This window comes from Charadrius vociferus, unplaced genomic scaffold (assembly GCF_000708025.1).
Source record: "Charadrius vociferus isolate BGI_N301 unplaced genomic scaffold, ASM70802v2 scaffold185, whole genome shotgun sequence".
Classification (NCBI taxonomy): Eukaryota; Metazoa; Chordata; class Aves; order Charadriiformes; family Charadriidae; genus Charadrius; species Charadrius vociferus.
Window position 1 is genome coordinate 3,074,675 of NW_009648955.1, and position 7,870 is coordinate 3,082,544.

Below are 7,870 nucleotides of genomic sequence, written 5' to 3' on the forward strand. Positions count from 1 at the left end.
CCCCCCCGGCCCGGGGCTCGGCCGCCCGGGGAAGCGGGGCCTGTGCGCTTCGGTGACAGCCGAGTTTCGCTTCCCTCCCGTTAAAAGAGGATGAGATCCAGCTTTTCCCGAAGGGGATGGGGCGCGTGGCTTGGTACAGTCAGCAGCGGCAGGAGTGTGATGTAATTTAGCTTTGGGTTTTTTGAGGGGGAGCGGTGTGGCGGTTTCAGCTCCGCTGTTCGGGGTTCTGAAGAGTCTTCTGTTCGATAAAACAGTTCCATCCTTTTTCTTCATCTGGGGATGGAGAGCGTTAGGGCGGAGCAGGTGTTCGGCGGGTTTGTACCCGCTATCCCTCACATTTGTCTGCGATATCTTCTGAAATTGTTCGCTTCCACTCCGCTGTGTGCTGCGGGACTCTGACTTTATTCCTCCAAAGCCGTGTGCGTGGATAGCAGAAATAATTTCCATACAGATACCGTAACCCTGCTAGAGAAACTACGCAGCTTTAAATGTGCGGCTACGAAAATACTCAAGGATAGAGGGTTATTGCTATCTGTTGTCAAGCAGCAGCAAACAGATCAAAATTTTGTAGCTCTTTTAAATTTACCTCTTCACATTTAATCTGTAGGCCTTGTATCTATTCTGCTGCCTCTTTTTTTTTTTTTTTTTTTAAAAAAAAAGGGCTTCCACAGCATCTGGTTTTTCCTGAATTTCCTGTTAAGTAGCTCCAAAAAGTTCATTTGGGGTTAATTAACAAAGGAAAGTTGGATGGCTTCCAAGTCTATATTTCTGGAAACTTAATTAGCAAGTCAGCAGAAAATTCAGTAAATAAACCTCTCCCTCACTCCGCCATCTCAGAAAGAACTATAGAAAGCAGTACTAATAAAAAGTTTTGAACAAACTTTGAACCTGGAGTGTTTGTGACTAATTATTCATCCTGCCTTGGATTTGTCCGGATAGCTGAATATCTGCCTACCTAATCCTGAAACAGGTAACAGGGATATCAGGGTGGCATTTCAGGTGTTTCTTAGTAATGATAAATATAAAAAGCAACCTAGAAACATCCTTTTTCCTTTCTTTGTTGCGCCCTGAGACTATTCTGATGGAATGTTAACCTACATGAGATATTTTTGTCCGAGAGAGCGCAATGTGTACTGATGTAATTTTTATCTTAGTGTTGCAATGCTGTCTATTAAAAAAACTTTGATTTATGCCAAAAGTCGCTGCAACCGCTCTGAGTACCTGTTCTGAGGTCTGACCCCTGCTAAGGACTTGTCCTGACTGACCTCACCTCAGTTATAAAAGGTATGTAATGAAACAGTTAATTCAGGTGAAGTCCATTTGGATATATATATTTTTTTTTTTATGTAATCAGACTTCAGAAACAGTTTACTACTGTGTTTGAAGTACGGATTTACTCCTCCTTGTCTTCCTAAAAATATAATTTATTTCTGTTTGTTACTCGCAAACACTAATAAAACCAAAATCATAGCTGTCAATTTGGATAAATGTGTCCTGGAGTTTTAAGAAGAGCAACAGACCTTTTCAGCTCAAAAGAAAAACCAAAGAAACAAGAAGAAGAAGAAGTGGTTGTCTCTTGCCACCTGTAGAAGTCTCAAGGGCTGCAACATTTTAGCATTTGACGGGATGAGTTGGGATTTATTTGTCCAAGTCTGCTAGAGATTGCTTTCCTTTCTGGTGTTTATAAGCTCTTGTGAATTTTCCCGTGCAGCTGTACCACCTTTGCAGAGTATTTTTGAGCAAGGTAATTTTAGAGTGACTCTTCTGTGACCATATCCAGGACCTCATGACACTTGAACCGCCAAACCAGTTCAAAATGGGTCAAAGGAACAACTTAGATCTACAGTCAGAGGTGGTTATTCCAAAAGGGGACTGCATTGCACAATAAAGCTATAGTTATAAGAATATCAATAAAGCCTTTGTAAGTGGCAGAATTATTTTGTTTATGGTTATGTGATACAGGTATTTTTGCAAATGATAGCCCACATTCAAATACACAACTAGTGCCAAACATTGTTAAGGTGTTTCTGACAGAAAATACAGTGGCTTTCCCCGCTGGCAGGCACCTAATTCTGTTTCTATATGGTACACTTTAAAGAATTGTATTCAAGATGTTTTGTAAATACCTATACTTACAGTTACTTCCTTCCTTCCCCCCTTCCATAGTTTAATGAATTAATTTGAAATTTGCTGGTAACTTCTTGTGTCTCTCAAATCTCCCTAGATGTACTAGGGATATATTAAAAGCTCTACTTGAAAAAGTCCTAGAAAATAAGACTGGAAGGAACATTGGTCATCTAGTGTACCTTTGTATCTCAACCTCGTGTTAAAAAACTGCTGTAAATGACACTTCACAACCTGCTTTGGCAAACCAACAGTAAGGAGAGATAAGCACAGGAAAGAAAAAGTCTCCTTGTTGCTGAGGTAGCTAATTAAGATGACTGACTCAGTTTAAATATTTAAGAATGGAAATGTCCCTGTGTCAGTCTGGGACTGATGAGAGGATTTGGACCCTCTCGAACCATTGTTTGAAACACTGTGGGGTCTGGGATCTCTGTATCCTGCTGTGGCACTGGGGAGAGGTTGCCTTCAGGGTTTGTAAGGAAAGGGAACTCCTACATCCTCATGACAGCATCACATTAACTGCTTTTTTTAGGGTGTTACTTGCATTTCATGTCTGACTTACCCCATCAAGATCTGTAGTCAATCTGTTACCGTCTGATGGTAACTGTGGGGTGCTCACTGTGGGTCACGGTGCTCCCACCGAGACCTCGCCAGCCCCGAATCCACTGCGAGCTTTACTTCACATGTCTTACCCTTGGCAGTTCCCTTTCTGCTTCTCAGCACAGTGTTTGCTTTTTTTGCAATAGCCCAACACCATTAACTCATGCTGGGTTTGCGACCCAGTATAACCCCATGTCCTTTCCTGCAGGGCTGCGGGCTGAATGAGTTGGCACGTCAAATTTGGCAGAGGCACAAGGCTAGCTTTAAAAAAAGGCAAATTGTTTAATGATTTAAAAATAGAATAGAAGCATTTTTGAAGTCTCTGTTATGTAAACATTTTACAGTAGTGTTAGCAATTCAGACTTGTGCTTGATAATTTGAAAAATTAATTTTTTGCTTATTGGTAAGCACATTTTTAGTTAGTTAAGCTGAAGGAGAAGCAAAAAATTAAACAGCACAAGCGGTAAAAGGTTATTGTTTAATTTTAATTTTGGTAATTTTTGATAACATAAAACTCTTGTTTGTAACACAAAGGTGGATTTTTGGTTTTTAATTTTACTTTAAGCTGGATAATACATCCCTGAAGTTAAGAGAGGAATCCAATGGTAGTTTTGAAGTGCCGGCACCCTGAGATTCCCACCAGCCCTGCGTGCCCCAGGGGTCCCCCCACCCTGCCCATGGCCCAGGACCCCATTTCAGCCCCCCTGGGGTCATGGGTCCCTGCCCCAGCCATGCCGCAGCAGTGCCGGTCCCCAGCTCCGCCACAGCCGTGCCTGTGCCTGGCCATGGGCCCCGCTGGCCTGGACCCTGACCACCAGCGGGCTGACTTCCCAGCCTGGCCTCGGCCGGGATCGTCACTATGGACTCACTCAGCGATCACGGGGCTGTGTCTCACCCCAGTTACTCTCACCGGGCCTGACCCTGCTCCACCATCCCAGCTTGACCTCAGACCGGCCTCGACACCATAGCGGACCTGGCCAGGGGGCTGCCCCCGGCTGTCCCCAGCCTCTGCCTTCACTGGGGATGGTGAGACGGTCCCTGGGGGTGAGACCCTGTTGTGCTGGCTCACATGGGGAGTCCCCAGGCCCCATGGCCCCCCGCTGTGCCCTGGCATGGTGGATGGTTGCTGAAAGGGCAGAGCCAGGCTCTTGTGACAGCTGAGGAGCGCAATGCCAAGGGGCGGCAGTAGCAAGGTGCACCTGGAGAACGTCCAGTTAGGCTTCAGCACAACATTTTCCACCAGAAGGGTGGTGAGCGCTGGAGCAGGATGCCTGGGGAGGTCGAGGAGTTTCATGCCTGCAGATTTTCAAAACTTGACAAGAAAAGGCTCTGAGCAAACCACTCTGGCTTTGAAGTTGGACTTGTTTTGAATGGGAGGTTGGGCTGGATGAACTTCAGACATCCTTCCGAACCTGGACTGTTCTGTGAGTCTGTGGGTAGCACACTGCTGAGAACGACAAATTTTCTGAACATGCAGGCATTTCTACAGGAATTTCATCACAACCACAAAAGGCTGTTCCTCCTTATGAATTCACCAACTTTCTGTGATCCTGCTCCTCTGTTTCTGTCTCTTTTTCTACTTAGGCATATGTCTGTTTGGCCAGTGGGATTTTTACCCAGAACTGCCTTGGAATCCCTTACACTTTACACCTTTCTTGCAAGCGTTTTATCCTACATGCCTTAAATCTAATCAAACGGTTTAACTTCAACAACTGATGGAGAGTATCTTAAGACTCCACAGCTTTGGAATCTGAGGCCAGATTCACAGAAATACTAAAATTATTTTGGTATAAAATAATGTGGCCAACACGTTGCTGGATGTTGTTGAAGCACTGCGAGAGAACATCCACACGTACATGGTACCATCAGCAATTCCCATCAGCTCTCAAGACAGCTGTAATTTAGGGAGAGACACATAGAAGGTGTTGGATGCCTATACAGCCATTCATTTGTGCTGCGCAGCACGCCTGGGGTAGAACAAGACATGCCAGTGTTACTGCTTTGACTTGCAGATCATGTCCTTCTTATTATAGTAAATCTAGCACAAGGCAAATAAAATATATATGCTGCAACGCAGCATGTTCTCAGAAAATATTCTGGCCAGATTTATGATCCAAGGAGATTAAATGACGCTCAAAGTAAGCATCCAAATTTTTTTCAGTATTTGTCCAACTACTGCAGGGTTTCCTAAGATTTTTCCCATTTCTACCCTAAAAAAATAATCAAACTGTAGAGGCCTAATTACTCACTGCTTTTGTTGTCACTTAATCGCACAAGAACAGATCTGATGTGAGCAGTAATAGATTTGTGAAGGTGATCTAAAATGCTTCTATTTTGAATATACATACAGTCTGGAGTGACTTAAATGACCTACATAAAGGTGTGGAAAATCGCATTCCTTCACTTCAAACTATACAAAACACTTGAAGCAAATCTTTGAAATATCCTTTTTAAATTAATTTCCTGAATTGGCTGGTGATGAGGAATGTAAAATATTTCTAGATTCCCAAGCCTGCTTATCTGAAAGATATGAAATCTTGATAGTGCTCTTTTCATGACTAGTGCAAATGCCTTCATTTAACACTAGACATAGTTTTAGACATTTGGATGCGCACACATATTTCCATCTCAGATATTTTAGAGATAATATGTGGAAGAATGTTTCAGATTACTAGAATTAAAGTTTTTTAGGCTGTTTGGATAAGTGTCCCAGAACAAATTTTTCTTGGCTTCGTTTTAGTTGTGCTAACAATGAATTTGGAGCTAAAGATTATTCAATGCCAAAATGAAATTACTATGACTTTATGGTATGATTTGTATCTTAATACTGGGAGTTCACTGTCTTGCTAGGAATAATAGGATTTAGAAAAAGGCCCCAAAAGCATTTTTACTTAAATTACTGTGTCAGATGTATGTTCCAGCAATAAGAGTGGTAACTCTGTGAGACTTCTTCCATTGTTTATAATGGGGTGAATTCTTTCAGCTCTGCCAGTTACAGACACGATTCCAAACAACTTCAGCACCTTTAGGGTAATTTTGGAATAGTCTTAGCGAGTGCACTTCCATTGTTTACTTCCATAGTTGTGTCTGGCACAGTAATTTTAATGGTTTAGCAACCGACAAAGCATGCTCAGAAATTTTCCTCTTTTAACTACTTCCTCTCCTATACAAAGGCAGATGATTTGGTGAGCCTGAGGAGGGCTTCTTCTTTTCCATGTGCTAATTACCATAAATATTTTGGAGATTGTCCCACAAACTCCGTTTTGTTTTCCAAATCATTAACAATGTTAAAAACAAACCTTCTGACAAAAATGTTGGCAGAAGCTCAAGCACAAATCAGAACCCCTTCCTTGTGCAAAGGAAGCTGTGTGGGGTCCGTTACATGCCATTCATTTGCCAAAGCACAAGGAGGTTTGGTGCATGAGATTCCAGCCGTGCTTAGGTTTTTTTATATACAAATCATTTAGACAAGACCACTTAAAAGTTAAAATCAGCTAAATCAGCAGGGAAGAAGAATAAGGCAAAAGTTTTGGAGATAATGAATTGCTACCACTCTGCTTTAACAGGAGTCTGTAGACTGGGTACAAGGAATCATGGCCATCGATGGCTATGATGCCCAGTTTGATAGTATCTGTAAAGGGCCTAGACAGCTCCAGTGTGAGTAAAAAACATAAGGGAAAAAATAATATTGTTTATAATTTTACCAAGCTTAGCACCTAAAAGAGAACACTTGAGGAAAGGCTTGTGAGTAGTCCCCAGAGATGATTCTTTTCAGTTCATGCTTCACCAGAGGATAAAGAAATGCATTTCTCTCCGGCCACTTCTGTGGTCATTCTCAACCTTGTGGTTACTCAGGTATTAGCAGTCAATGTCCCATGAATGTATTCACTGATAGATCTGTTCACCTTGTCACCCAAAGAGCCATTCTATACAGCTCTACAGAAGCCCTCAGAGGTCTGGATACTATAGGTTTTATGCAGTGGCTTCACATACCCTAAATTCTTAATATGGAGCTAACAAGCGTCTAACAAACATAAACAAAGCTGTATTCCTACACAGATAACAATAACTTGCCATACCAAAAATCCGAAAGGATGCTGTATTTCTAAGACATTATTTTGAAGATGAATTAACCTGGTCATTTTGAGTTTTGACATTATTTTCCAAATAGCATTTTGTCCTTTTACAATGTTAAGATTATTTCTTCTGAAACTTAATCTGTAAAAATGTCTAATATTATTTTCTGTCATGCCAAAGAAAGGAAATAAGAGAGACTTTGTTTAAGCAGCAAATTTTCTGATTTAAAGTGGTCATGCACAAGATAATTCGGCATTACTGTGCATTTTCAGTTACAGGACAATGATGACAGGGTTTCAGAAATAATGTGGCGTTGTTGCCTTTGCATAGCAATTAGTTAGTGGCCTAGTTCAGATGAGAGTTTCAGTGTTTTATAAAATGTCCAAAGAATAGCTGTCCCAGTTAACGTAATTAACTGCAAGGGACAGCTGAAGGGCACGGTTTATTTATTTCAGCAAATAAATAAATAATTTGGGGCTATAAACAAGCCCTAGGGAGAAATATGAGTGAAAGGGAAATTCTAGGTAGAGTACATGGAGTGGACTGAGAAAAACATCACTATACAGCTCTAGTTATCTTACCTGGCAAATAATCAGGTGTCTTAAGTTTGCTTAAGTTTGCAAGCTGTTTTATTGATTCATACTTGTAAGAAGCAAGAAGAGATTTCATGAAGAAAAACATTACTCAAACTGTGTTTGAGTGATTATGTAAAATTAAAAAAAAAAATTTAAAAATCACTAAAATGGTTTAATCCTATCAGGAGAGAACAGTATGTCTACATACAGCTACATCCCACTACTTGTTACTCTATCCTACCATTACTGCTTGTAGAGTCCTCATAACTTTTTAAGAAATGTTCACACCATGGATTTCCCATATGTCATTACCCAAACCCTCTAAATCTCCATTAAAAACAGAATGCTATTTATTTTCAGCAAATCCCACCTCTATGTAGCCTATGCAGTCTGTGCCGCAACATGCCTCAAGAGGAAGTCACTGCTAGGGGAAAGAGAACAGCAGAGGTACTACTGAAACAGAGTACTTTTAAGAGTACCCTTTAAGCTCTCAC